Raw genomic sequence first — 15,165 nt, 5'->3', positions numbered from 1 at the left:
AACTTGTTATTGTTATTAATAGATATTGATATCTTTTGTTAACTTTTAGACTTAAATATTATATTATATTTTACTTAGAACTTAAATATTATATCATATTAAATGTTAACAAATTTACAAATAACATTTTATTTAAAATTTTAGTATTATAATATTATAATATTATATTTATTTAATGTTATTTTTGTGTTAATAATAATAATTATTATTATTATTGAATTGATTAGAATTTAACCAAAATTTAATCGGTGAACTTTAAATCAGTGCTTTAAATAATTTAGTAATTGGTCCGATTTCGAAAATATAAACAATTACTATTAACCGTTATATATATATATATATATATAACTTCAATTACTTGTTATATTTTTTTAAATAAGTGACATGTGCGTAAAATGCTTTTTGTGCGGCAATTTAAATAAAATGGATGGAGTGGTATTATTTTATAATTAAAGTTATTGAAGTGATTTATAAACTGTTTCATAATTAAAGTTTTGATAAAGTATTTAATAAAATTTTAGAACAGTCTTCTTGATGTGTTTTGAAAAGAGTATTTTTTAATCATGTATTAGTTATAAAGTATCTACTACATTATAAAAAATGTTACATATAATAACATATAAAAGATATTATTATATGTACAATATATATAAGTATATATTTATTTGACATATAATACACATAATTTTAAAATTGATTTTGAATGTGATTTAATATATTTTGTTTCATTGTATTTTATATCCACATTTTTAACAATATATCAATATATATTATATTTATTATGTAAGTAAAAATAATTTTTAATAATACATATGTATCACTATAGTATATGTATTATTATATGACAATTTTTTTAAAATATTAATTTATCAATAATTAATCATTGTAGGAGAATATAACTGACCATTTTTAATAAGGTCTCCTCTTGCAATCACATTCTTTCTACGTACAAAAGACAAACCTAATAACTTGTGTAAGAAATTCGAAGCCAATATCACTTGGAAGAATGAGTTGTTAGTTTTTAGCAGAAGTGTATTTAAGGTAGTATTTCATATAAATAAATTTATATAGTATTCTTTTTTAGTCTAATTCAATGTGTTCAGACTTTAAACATTGTATGAGCTTTTACAAGTTTCTTTTCTGAAAAGAAGGAATTTTTATTAATAATTTTTTAAAAAAATTTCTTTTAAATTTGTATTCAAATCTTAACATGTTTTTTAATTATATTTTTGGAAGAAAATTTAATTTTTAAAAGTTTGGGCAATGTTTGAAGTTTGAGCAAATATTCAATTAGACTCACAAAATATTATTATATAAATTTATTTCTATAAAATACTATCTTAAATACACTTCTAAAAACTAATAAGTAATTGGTTTGAGTAGTTATTTTTCTTCAACAGAGAAGCCAATTGAATTGAGTGCTTCTGTCGCATGTATGCAATTGAAGTGTGGTCAATTTCCATCTTTTCTCCCAACAATTTTGACAGTGTGAAAGTTATTCTAACGATTGTCTTTTCCGCCTAAGGTCTCGAAATTTACTGCAATGAAAGTTATTCTAGTCATTAATTTTAAACAATTCTAAATATAGGATTTTAAAAAGTAATTTTAAAGCTTTACAAAACAAAGAGAAACAATCCATAAATAATGGGAAAAAATTCTTAAAGATGGAGAAAAAATTCCTTCTCATGGTTAGTCACATTATTCACAATTTCATTTCAAAAAAATTACTTATAAATGCAATGTGATCAAGTTAAGAACTCGAAAAGTATCGTTGAATTTGTCTTACTCACATAATCAACAAAGAAAGTGCACAACTTTGTTGAAAAATAGGAGACTAATTTTTAATAATATACAAGAGCAAATACAAAAATATTGGTGCCCAGCACCTCTAGTGATTTTATACTAATACAACACACTTACTTTCTTACACACTCTTCACAATACTATATTTTATTTTGGTGACACACACACACTCAATATATATTCCTCACTTCTCACAAATACACTCACTCTCACTCACTACTTATTGTGTTTCTTGTCCACTACACTCATAAGCATGATCTCCATCCTATATATAGTCTCCCAATGGAAGCTTGATAGAAGCTCTAGATATTTCTTCACAATTAATGTCTATAGATATTTCTAAAGCTTGCTAGATGCTCTAGATATTTCTTCAATTAATGTCTCTAGATATTTCTAAAGCTTACTATAGCTTTCTAGTTGTTTCCATTTGTAGGTGATGATGAAGGAATAATCTAGAATAATAATTGATATTTTAACACTCCCCCTCAATTATTATTTTCTCTTATTGCGGACCTGTTTGTCATGCCAAGCTGTTTTCTGAAATTTTCAAATTTCGCAGCACTAAGTCCCTTTGTGAATATATCTGCAACTTGGCCTTCGGTATTGATATACTTCATCTCAATGTCTCCTTGCAATACCTTTTCTCGAACTAAATGATAGTGTACCTCCACATGCTTGGTCCTAGCATGAAACACTGGATTCTCTGCCAAACGTATTGCCGACTGATTGTCACAATGTAGTGTAACTGGATAGTCAATCGGTTGACGTAAGTCTTGTAATAGCTGCATAAGCCACGAACATTCTTGAGCTGCCATAGCTGATGCTCTATACTCTGCTTCCGTGCTAGAAAGAGATACCGTTGATTGTCTCTTACTGCACCAAGATATAGCTCCAGATCCCATAGTAAACATGTATCCAATCGTTGAACGTCGAGTGTCATGGTTGTAATATCCCAAAATTTTATTCAAATGAAAAGAGTTATTTAATATGTGAATAAGTATTTTATTCCCGTATTTTACTATTTACGTATACGTATTTTACTATTTACGTATACGTATTTTACTATTTATGTATACGTATTTTTACTATTTACATATACGTATTTTACTATTCACATATACGTATATGTGAACAGTAAATGGCTGCTAAGGAAACCACGAGGGAAGCAAGTTTCAATTTTTTTTAATTAATTTTAATATTTTAATGAATAGTGCATAGTAACTTATAATATTATTTTAATGAATAGTGCATAGTGCATAGTAACTTCAAAATTTCTATAAATAGGGGCCTAAGGTTTTGAAAATTTAGAATTCTAGAGAGAAGGAAATTCTGGAGAAATAGAGAGAGAAAGTAAGAGAGAGAAGGAGAAAGAAAAGGAGGTTCTGCTCCAGTGCCGTGTTTAAAGAGAAAGAGGAAGAGATTCTGCCCTAATTCCGATTCCTTTTTAAGGAAAGAGAAGAGGAGATTCTGCCCAAGTTTTTAGAGAGTTATTGCGCTAGTTCCAACTCCTACTTATCCAGGTAAGGGGGGGAGTGGGAAACCTTGCTTGGGGGTGTGGGAATAATTGTTAAATAGTTTGTTTGTTGGATTGGCTCCCAATCTCTTGCTTGCTATTTATTTCTTTGAATATGTATTATTGATGTGATTTGTTTTATATCCTATTTATTTACATATTAGAATCTATTAATCTATTATTTGAATGGAAGGCTAAGCCTCCTAAGTATTTATAAATTTGTAATCTGTTATTTAAATGGAAGGCTGAGCCTCCTTATTATCTTATATTACCTTTTAAGCTTCCTACTTTACTTAAAAGATCTTAATATATTATTATTAATAAATATGTAATTGATGTTAAAAAAAGAATAAGTTTTAGAATAAAAATACCTATGCGAACTTATGAAGATCTTATTATGACTTGAGTATATGAAGTATATATGAGACCTATGCGGACCTATGAGGATATGACTGTATGAAATATGTACTCATGACTTGTGACCTACGATCCATGAATGGACCGTTGAACTGTTGAACTATTGGACCGTTGGACTATTGGACCGTTGGACTATTGGACTGTTGGACTATTGGACTATTAAAGTTGGATTAATAAAATAAATCATAATTATGAAATATGAATCTTATATGTGTAATATGCTAAATGTTGAGTCTATGAATGTATGACATGCATCATATGCATATATTATTCCAGGTGTGCCGCTGAGGCCGCATACCAGTGATGCTAACAAGGTGTATGATCACCAGTGATAGGTGTGCCTTCGGGACACCAGTGATGTAACATGCTAACGAGGTGTATGAACACCAGTGATAGGTGTACCTTTGGGTCACCAGTGATAAATTCTGAAACTTCCGTATGGCGCCACATGCATACATTAGTGAGTCAAGTTAAGAAAATCATTATACATAAGCATATATGTGAGATTGATTATATATGTGAATTATATTGCGTGTGTGTGTGCTATTTAACTTTTATTTCTATACCTGCAACTAAGTGAGAAGTTTCTCACTCCTCTTGTTATTCTTGTATATGTTTATATTTATGTTGCAGGTAATCTTAATCATGAGGATGTTGGTAATGAAGTCTAGAGGCTTAAGTGGGCATGCTCTGATAGGATGTGACATCGGGCTTAGCTAGGCTTCTTTCTGGGATAATAATGTTTTATTTTCTTTCTTTTGAAATTTAAATATATTTGTATGATACAAAAAATTATAAATTGATTCCTAACTAGGAGGCACTGCCACCTTTACTGGGATTAATTTATAATCTTTGTTTTATTATGACTTCTTGAGTTTGGTATAAATGTTAATTATGAATGTGCATCTTCTACCTTATGATATTTATTATTTTATATCACTCTAATATACTTTTTAAATTAGTTAATGCTTATTAAGTAATTGTGTTGGGGTAGAGGGTGTCACATTTAGTGGTATCAGAGCAGGTCGATTCTATCGGCCGTGAGTTATGTGTCTACTATGTTTATTGATTGTAAATATATTATGTTATAGTTGTCTGTGTTTATTAAAAGTTCTACTTATCCAGATTATGGCTGGTAGAAATGATCGTGCGATTGCTGATGCTCTCCAAGCATTAGCCCAAGCAATGAACAACAACAATATGGCTGAAGTTGTTCCTAACTGGTTGGAGCAATTTCAGAAGAATAACCCGCCGACCTTTAAAGGAGGATATGACCCAGATGTTGCAATAAATTGGCTAATGGAGATCGAAAAGATCTTCAATGCTATGGATTGTCCTTTTCCTCAGAAAGTGAGGTTGGCTACCTTTATGTTTACTGCTGATGCCCATTTTTGGTGGGAAGGAGCACTTCAAAGGATAATAGATGGAGGAATGCAATTAAATTGGGAAAACTTCAAAAGAGTTTTTCTTGAGAAATATTTCCCGGATGATGTGAGAAGCCAGAAGGAAGCTGAATTTCTCGAGTTAAAGCAAGGAAATGATACGGTGGCACACTATGCTGAAAAATTTGATGCCTTGGTCCGTTATTGTACCCATTATCATGGTGAGGGTGGCGAACGGGCTAAATGTATTAAATTTGTGAATGGCCTTCGTCCTGAGATAAAAACTGCAATTAATTATCAAGAGATTTATCACTACCCAACGCTTGTCAACAAGAGTAGAATCTATGACCGTGATAATCGTGCACGTTCTGTCTTTTACAAGGGAGTTGGAGGTCCTATTCGTGCAGTGAATTCAAATACTTCTGGTAAGAGTAAGCCTTATTCTGCTTCTACCAGATCTCAGGGAAATATGGCTGCTGCCAATAGAACTAAATCGTCCACTGTGAACACTACTGGTAGTGTTGGAGGGTCTGTGTCTATTTCTTCAGGAAGATGTGGAAAGTGTGGACGGATCGGTCATATTAAATCAGAGTGTCGTGACAAGGAGGTTACTTGCTTCAACTGCAATGGTAAAGGACACATCAGTACTCAATGTCCTGAACCACCAAGAACACGTGTCATTGGATCAGGATCGCAAACCGAACGACCAAAGACTATAGGGAGAGTATTTGCTCTTAGTGGTGTTGAAGCTGCTCGGTCAGAAAATTTGATACAAGGTACTTGTTTCATAGCTGAGACTCCTTTTGTTGTACTATTCGATTCTGGTGCAACTCATTCCTTTATTTCCATCTCTTGTGTCCAAAAACTGAAATTGCCTGTGTCTTTGTTAAATTTTGATTTAGTTGTTGAAACCCCTACTAATGGTCCTGTAACTACATCCCTAGTGTGTTTAAAATGCCCTTTGACAATTTCTGAAAAACAGTTTCTAATTGACTTAATCTGTCTGCCTCTTAGTCAATTAGATGTAATCCTTGGTATGGATTGGCTATCTTCTCACCATGTTCTTTTAAATTGCTTTGATAAATCCATTTCATTTGGTGAATGTAAGAGTACGGAATTTCTTAGTGCTTCTAACATTAAAACTTGTTTAAAGGAAAATGAAAGGGTATACATGATCTTATCTTCATTAACAGTTGAGACTGAGAGTAAGCTAGATGAGATTCCCTTAGTGAGAGAATTTCCTGAAGTATTTCCTAAGGATGTGTCTAGTTTACCACCCGAGAGAGAGATTGAGTTCAGTATAGACTTAGTGCCAGGTACCGCACCCATATCTATAGCACCCTATAGGATGTCTCCTAAAGAGTTAGATGAGCTTAAGAAACAAATAGAGGAACTACAAGAGAAACAATTCATTAGGCCTAGTGTTTCACCTTGGGGAGCGCCTGTTTTATTGGTCAAAAAGAAAGATGGAAGTATGAGATTGTGTGTAGATTATAGACAATTGAATAAGGTGACCATTAAGAATAAGTATCCCTTGCCTAGAATAGATGATCTTATGGATCAACTAGTTGGAGCTTATGTGTTTAGTAAGATAGATTTGAGATCAGGTTACCATCAAATCCGAGTGAAATCCGAGGATATCCCAAAGACTGCTTTTAGGACTCGTTATGGGCACTATGAGTATTTAGTGATGCCTTTTGGTGTGACTAATGCACCTAGTGTTTTCATGGACTACATGAATAGGATCTTTCACCCTTACTTGGATAGATTTGTAGTGGTCTTCATAGATGATATCCTAGTGTATTCTAAGAATAGGGAGGAGCATGCTGAGCACCTTAGGATCGTTCTTCAAACCCTTAAGGAGAAACAGTTGTATGCTAAATTGGCAAAATGTGAATTTTGGTTGGAGAGTGTAAATTTTCTAGGGCATGTGATATCCAAGGATGGGATAGCTGTAGATCCTTCTAAGGTAGAGGCGGTTCTTGAATGGAAAGCACCTAAGTCAGTTTTTGAGATTAGGAGTTTTCTAGGACTAGCTGGGTATTATAGGAGATTTATAGAGGGTTTTTCTAAATTAGCTTTACCTTTGACCAAATTGACTAGGAAAAACCAACCTTTTGTGTGGGACTCTAAGTGTGAAGAGAGTTTTCAAGAACTTAAGAGAAGACTAACTAGTGCCCCTGTGTTAGTATTACCTGACCCTAGCAAGACTTTTGAGGTATTTTGTGATGCTTCCAAATCAGGTTTAGGTGGAGTACTTATGCAGGAGAGAAGGGTAGTAGCCTATGCGTCTAGACAACTTAAAACCCATGAGCAAAACTATCCTACCCATGATCTCGAGTTAGCTGCAATAGTATTTGTGCTTAAGTTGTGGAGACACTACTTGTTTGGATCTAGATTTGAGGTGTTTAGTGATCATAAAAGCCTTAAGTACTTGTTTGACCAAAAAGAATTAAATATGAGACAGAGAAGATGGTTAGAGTTTCTTAAGGATTATGACTTTCAGTTGAACTATCACCCAGGCAAAGCTAATGTGGTAGCTGACGCTTTGAGTAGGAAATCCTTGAGAATTTCTTCTTTAATGATGAGGGAATTGCACATGATTGAGGAATTTAGGGATATGAGTTTAGGGTGTGAACTAACCTCTAAGAGTATTAGGTTGGGAACCTTGAAGGTGACTAATAACTTGATAGATGAAATTAGAAAAGGTCAGAAGGTAGATCCTTTCTTATTGAGTCAAGTTGAGAAGTTAAATCAAGGCGTGGAAAGTGAATTTAAAATTGGAATAGATGGAGTATTGAGGTTTAGAGATAGGTTGTGTATTCCTAGTGTGCCTGAACTTAAGAAAGCAATACTTGAAGAAGGACATAGGAGTAGCCTTAGTATTCATCCAGGAGCCACTAAGATGTACCAAGACCTTAAGAAGATGTTCTGGTGGCCTAAGATGAAAAAGGAAGTGGAGGAATTTGTGTATGCCTGCCTGGTATGTCAGAAAGCTAAGGTAGAACACCAAAAACCTTCAGGTTTCCTGCAACCTTTGGATGTGCCTGTGTGGAAATGGGATAGTATCTCTATGGATTTCGTAGTGGGGTTACCTAAAGCTGCGAAAAACTTAGATGCTATATGGGTCATTGTAGATAGATTGACTAAGTCTGCCCATTTTATTCCCATTAACATTAGATACTCTTTGGAGAGACTAACCAAGTTGTACATAAGTGAAATTGTGAGATTACATGGAGTTCCTACTAGTATAGTTTCTGACAGAGATCCTAGGTTTACTTCTAGATTTTGGGACAGTTTACATGAGGCTCTAGGCACTAAGCTTAGATTGAGTTCAGCCTACCATCCCCAAACAGATGGCCAAACCGAAAGAACTATTCAATCTTTGGAAGACTTGTTGAGAGCTTGCATCTTAGAACATGGGGGTAGTTGGGATAGTTTCCTACCTTTGATAGAGTTTACCTACAACAATAGCTGCCATTCCAGTATTGGGATGGCACCTTATGAAGCTCTATATGGTAGGAGATGTAGAACACCTTTGTGTTGGGTAGAACCTGGAGAGAATGCTATCTTAGGACCTGAGATAGTTCAACAAACTACTGAACAAGTTAAGATGATCCAGGAGAGAATGAGAGCAGCTCAGAGTAGGCAGAAGAGTTACAGTGATAAGAGGAGAAGGGACCTTGAGTTTAATGAAGGTGATCATGTATTCCTTAAAGTTACTCCTTGGACAGGAGTGGGCAGAGCACTGAAGTCCCGTAAACTTACTCCACGTTTTATTGGTCCTTATCAAATCCTTAAAAGAATTGGTGAAGTAGCCTATCAAATTGCCTTACCCCCATCTCTTTCAAATCTTCATAATGTCTTTCATGTTTCCCAACTCAGAAAGTATGTCCATGATCCTTCCCATATCATTGAGTCTGACAACATTCAGTTGAAAGATAATCTTACCTATGAAACAGTTCCTTTAAGAATTGATGATACGAGGGTGAAACAACTAAGAGGAAAGGAAATTCCTTTGGTTAAGGTAGTTTGGGGAGGACATTTTGAAGAAAGTGCTACTTGGGAGTTAGAAAGCAAGATGCGTGAAGATTATCCTTTTCTATTTCAGGAAAATTTCGGGGACGAAATTTCTTAAAGGAGGGGAGAAATGTAATATCCCAAAATTTTATTCAAATGAAAAGAGTTATTTAATATGTGAATAAGTATTTTATTCCCGTATTTTACTATTTACGTATACGTATTTTACTATTTACGTATACGTATTTTACTATTTATGTATACGTATTTTTACTATTTACATATACGTATTTTACTATTCACGTATACGTATATGTGAACAGTAAATGGCTGCTAAGGAAACCACGAGGGAAGCAAGTTTCAATTTTTTTTAATTAATTTTAATATTTTAATGAATAGTGCATAGTAACTTATAATATTATTTTAATGAATAGTGCATAGTGCATAGTAACTTCAAAATTTCTATAAATAGGGGCCTAAGGTTTTGAAAATTTAGAATTCTAGAGAGAAGGAAATTCTGGAGAAATAGAGAGAGAAAGTAAGAGAGAGAAGGAGAAAGAAAAGGAGGTTCTGCTCCAGTGCCGTGTTTAAAGAGAAAGAGGAAGAGATTCTGCCCTAATTCCGATTCCTTTTTAAGGAAAGAGAAGAGGAGATTCTGCCCAAGTTTTTAGAGAGTTATTGCGCTAGTTCCAACTCCTACTTATCCAGGTAAGGGGGGGAGTGGGAAACCTTGCTTGGGGGTGTGGGAATAATTGTTAAATAGTTTGTTTGTTGGATTGGCTCCCAATCTCTTGCTTGCTATTTATTTCTTTGAATATGTATTATTGATGTGATTTGTTTTATATCCTATTTATTTACATATTAGAATCTATTAATCTATTATTTGAATGGAAGGCTAAGCCTCCTAAGTATTTATAAATTTGTAATCTGTTATTTAAATGGAAGGCTGAGCCTCCTTATTATCTTATATTACCTTTTAAGCTTCCTACTTTACTTAAAAGATCTTAATATATTATTATTAATAAATATGTAATTGATGTTAAAAAAAGAATAAGTTTTAGAATAAAAATACCTATGCGAACTTATGAAGATCTTATTATGACTTGAGTATATGAAGTATATATGAGACCTATGCGGACCTATGAGGATATGACTGTATGAAATATGTACTCATGACTTGTGACCTACGATCCATGAATGGACCGTTGAACTGTTGAACTATTGGACCGTTGGACTATTGGACCGTTGGACTATTGGACTGTTGGACTATTGGACTATTAAAGTTGGATTAATAAAATAAATCATAATTATGAAATATGAATCTTATATGTGTAATATGCTAAATGTTGAGTCTATGAATGTATGACATGCATCATATGCATATATTATTCCAGGTGTGCCGCTGAGGCCGCATACCAGTGATGCTAACAAGGTGTATGATCACCAGTGATAGGTGTGCCTTCGGGACACCAGTGATGTAACATGCTAACGAGGTGTATGAACACCAGTGATAGGTGTACCTTTGGGTCACCAGTGATAAATTCTGAAACTTCCGTATGGCGCCACATGCATACATTAGTGAGTCAAGTTAAGAAAATCATTATACATAAGCATATATGTGAGATTGATTATATATGTGAATTATATTGCGTGTGTGTGTGCTATTTAACTTTTATTTCTATACCTGCAACTAAGTGAGAAGTTTCTCACTCCTCTTGTTATTCTTGTATATGTTTATATTTATGTTGCAGGTAATCTTAATCATGAGGATGTTGGTAATGAAGTCTAGAGGCTTAAGTGGGCATGCTCTGATAGGATGTGACATCGGGCTTAGCTAGGCTTCTTTCTGGGATAATAATGTTTTATTTTCTTTCTTTTGAAATTTAAATATATTTGTATGATACAAAAAATTATAAATTGATTCCTAACTAGGAGGCACTGCCACCTTTACTGGGATTAATTTATAATCTTTGTTTTATTATGACTTCTTGAGTTTGGTATAAATGTTAATTATGAATGTGCATCTTCTACCTTATGATATTTATTATTTTATATCACTCTAATATACTTTTTAAATTAGTTAATGCTTATTAAGTAATTGTGTTGGGGTAGAGGGTGTCACATTTAGTGGTATCAGAGCAGGTCGATTCTATCGGCCGTGAGTTATGTGTCTACTATGTTTATTGATTGTAAATATATTATGTTATAGTTGTCTGTGTTTATTAAAAGTTCTACTTATCCAGATTATGGCTGGTAGAAATGATCGTGCGATTGCTGATGCTCTCCAAGCATTAGCCCAAGCAATGAACAACAACAATATGGCTGAAGTTGTTCCTAACTGGTTGGAGCAATTTCAGAAGAATAACCCGCCGACCTTTAAAGGAGGATATGACCCAGATGTTGCAATAAATTGGCTAATGGAGATCGAAAAGATCTTCAATGCTATGGATTGTCCTTTTCCTCAGAAAGTGAGGTTGGCTACCTTTATGTTTACTGCTGATGCCCATTTTTGGTGGGAAGGAGCACTTCAAAGGATAATAGATGGAGGAATGCAATTAAATTGGGAAAACTTCAAAAGAGTTTTTCTTGAGAAATATTTCCCGGATGATGTGAGAAGCCAGAAGGAAGCTGAATTTCTCGAGTTAAAGCAAGGAAATGATACGGTGGCACACTATGCTGAAAAATTTGATGCCTTGGTCCGTTATTGTACCCATTATCATGGTGAGGGTGGCGAACGGGCTAAATGTATTAAATTTGTGAATGGCCTTCGTCCTGAGATAAAAACTGCAATTAATTATCAAGAGATTTATCACTACCCAACGCTTGTCAACAAGAGTAGAATCTATGACCGTGATAATCGTGCACGTTCTGTCTTTTACAAGGGAGTTGGAGGTCCTATTCGTGCAGTGAATTCAAATACTTCTGGTAAGAGTAAGCCTTATTCTGCTTCTACCAGATCTCAGGGAAATATGGCTGCTGCCAATAGAACTAAATCGTCCACTGTGAACACTACTGGTAGTGTTGGAGGGTCTGTGTCTATTTCTTCAGGAAGATGTGGAAAGTGTGGACGGATCGGTCATATTAAATCAGAGTGTCGTGACAAGGAGGTTACTTGCTTCAACTGCAATGGTAAAGGACACATCAGTACTCAATGTCCTGAACCACCAAGAACACGTGTCATTGGATCAGGATCGCAAACCGAACGACCAAAGACTATAGGGAGAGTATTTGCTCTTAGTGGTGTTGAAGCTGCTCGGTCAGAAAATTTGATACAAGGTACTTGTTTCATAGCTGAGACTCCTTTTGTTGTACTATTCGATTCTGGTGCAACTCATTCCTTTATTTCCATCTCTTGTGTCCAAAAACTGAAATTGCCTGTGTCTTTGTTAAATTTTGATTTAGTTGTTGAAACCCCTACTAATGGTCCTGTAACTACATCCCTAGTGTGTTTAAAATGCCCTTTGACAATTTCTGAAAAACAGTTTCTAATTGACTTAATCTGTCTGCCTCTTAGTCAATTAGATGTAATCCTTGGTATGGATTGGCTATCTTCTCACCATGTTCTTTTAAATTGCTTTGATAAATCCATTTCATTTGGTGAATGTAAGAGTACGGAATTTCTTAGTGCTTCTAACATTAAAACTTGTTTAAAGGAAAATGAAAGGGTATACATGATCTTATCTTCATTAACAGTTGAGACTGAGAGTAAGCTAGATGAGATTCCCTTAGTGAGAGAATTTCCTGAAGTATTTCCTAAGGATGTGTCTAGTTTACCACCCGAGAGAGAGATTGAGTTCAGTATAGACTTAGTGCCAGGTACCGCACCCATATCTATAGCACCCTATAGGATGTCTCCTAAAGAGTTAGATGAGCTTAAGAAACAAATAGAGGAACTACAAGAGAAACAATTCATTAGGCCTAGTGTTTCACCTTGGGGAGCGCCTGTTTTATTGGTCAAAAAGAAAGATGGAAGTATGAGATTGTGTGTAGATTATAGACAATTGAATAAGGTGACCATTAAGAATAAGTATCCCTTGCCTAGAATAGATGATCTTATGGATCAACTAGTTGGAGCTTATGTGTTTAGTAAGATAGATTTGAGATCAGGTTACCATCAAATCCGAGTGAAATCCGAGGATATCCCAAAGACTGCTTTTAGGACTCGTTATGGGCACTATGAGTATTTAGTGATGCCTTTTGGTGTGACTAATGCACCTAGTGTTTTCATGGACTACATGAATAGGATCTTTCACCCTTACTTGGATAGATTTGTAGTGGTCTTCATAGATGATATCCTAGTGTATTCTAAGAATAGGGAGGAGCATGCTGAGCACCTTAGGATCGTTCTTCAAACCCTTAAGGAGAAACAGTTGTATGCTAAATTGGCAAAATGTGAATTTTGGTTGGAGAGTGTAAATTTTCTAGGGCATGTGATATCCAAGGATGGGATAGCTGTAGATCCTTCTAAGGTAGAGGCGGTTCTTGAATGGAAAGCACCTAAGTCAGTTTTTGAGATTAGGAGTTTTCTAGGACTAGCTGGGTATTATAGGAGATTTATAGAGGGTTTTTCTAAATTAGCTTTACCTTTGACCAAATTGACTAGGAAAAACCAACCTTTTGTGTGGGACTCTAAGTGTGAAGAGAGTTTTCAAGAACTTAAGAGAAGACTAACTAGTGCCCCTGTGTTAGTATTACCTGACCCTAGCAAGACTTTTGAGGTATTTTGTGATGCTTCCAAATCAGGTTTAGGTGGAGTACTTATGCAGGAGAGAAGGGTAGTAGCCTATGCGTCTAGACAACTTAAAACCCATGAGCAAAACTATCCTACCCATGATCTCGAGTTAGCTGCAATAGTATTTGTGCTTAAGTTGTGGAGACACTACTTGTTTGGATCTAGATTTGAGGTGTTTAGTGATCATAAAAGCCTTAAGTACTTGTTTGACCAAAAAGAATTAAATATGAGACAGAGAAGATGGTTAGAGTTTCTTAAGGATTATGACTTTCAGTTGAACTATCACCCAGGCAAAGCTAATGTGGTAGCTGACGCTTTGAGTAGGAAATCCTTGAGAATTTCTTCTTTAATGATGAGGGAATTGCACATGATTGAGGAATTTAGGGATATGAGTTTAGGGTGTGAACTAACCTCTAAGAGTATTAGGTTGGGAACCTTGAAGGTGACTAATAACTTGATAGATGAAATTAGAAAAGGTCAGAAGGTAGATCCTTTCTTATTGAGTCAAGTTGAGAAGTTAAATCAAGGCGTGGAAAGTGAATTTAAAATTGGAATAGATGGAGTATTGAGGTTTAGAGATAGGTTGTGTATTCCTAGTGTGCCTGAACTTAAGAAAGCAATACTTGAAGAAGGACATAGGAGTAGCCTTAGTATTCATCCAGGAGCCACTAAGATGTACCAAGACCTTAAGAAGATGTTCTGGTGGCCTAAGATGAAAAAGGAAGTGGAGGAATTTGTGTATGCCTGCCTGGTATGTCAGAAAGCTAAGGTAGAACACCAAAAACCTTCAGGTTTCCTGCAACCTTTGGATGTGCCTGTGTGGAAATGGGATAGTATCTCTATGGATTTCGTAGTGGGGTTACCTAAAGCTGCGAGAAACTTAGATGCTATATGGGTCATTGTAGATAGATTGACTAAGTCTGCCCATTTTATTCCCATTAACATTAGATACTCTTTGGAGAGACTAACCAAGTTGTACATAAGTGAAATTGTGAGATTACATGGAGTTCCTACTAGTATAGTTTCTGACAGAGATCCTAGGTTTACTTCTAGATTTTGGGACAGTTTACATGAGGCTCTAGGCACTAAGCTTAGATTGAGTTCAGCCTACCATCCCCAAACAGATGGCCAAACCGAAAGAACTATTCAATCTTTGGAAGACTTGTTGAGAGCTTGCATCTTAGAACATGGGGGTAGTTGGGATAGTTTCCTACCTTTGATAGAGTTTACCTACAACAATAGCTGCCATTCCAGTATTGGGATGGCACCTTATGAAGCTCTATATGGTAGGAGATGTA

At 34.8% G+C, this 15,165-nt stretch overlaps 1 long non-coding RNA gene across 1 annotated transcript; it reads left to right on the top strand.

Annotated features, from left to right (window-relative positions):
* Positions 1-2,558: 2,558 nt before the first annotated feature.
* Positions 2,559-4,619, top strand: LOC145950625 (uncharacterized). The gene is made up of 2 exons (XR_014428423.1): positions 2,559-3,323; positions 4,367-4,619. It is a non-coding gene; the product is annotated as an uncharacterized LOC145950625 (long non-coding RNA).
* Positions 4,620-15,165: the final 10,546 nt, after the last annotated feature.

The sequence above is a fragment of the Cajanus cajan genome, chromosome 8 (assembly GCF_000230855.2).
Source record: "Cajanus cajan strain Asha chromosome 8, NIPB_CcT2T_4, whole genome shotgun sequence".
Classification (NCBI taxonomy): domain Eukaryota; kingdom Viridiplantae; phylum Streptophyta; class Magnoliopsida; order Fabales; family Fabaceae; genus Cajanus; species Cajanus cajan.
Note: the sequence above shows the minus strand (reverse complement) of the source record. Positions and strands in the feature narration are given on the sequence as shown.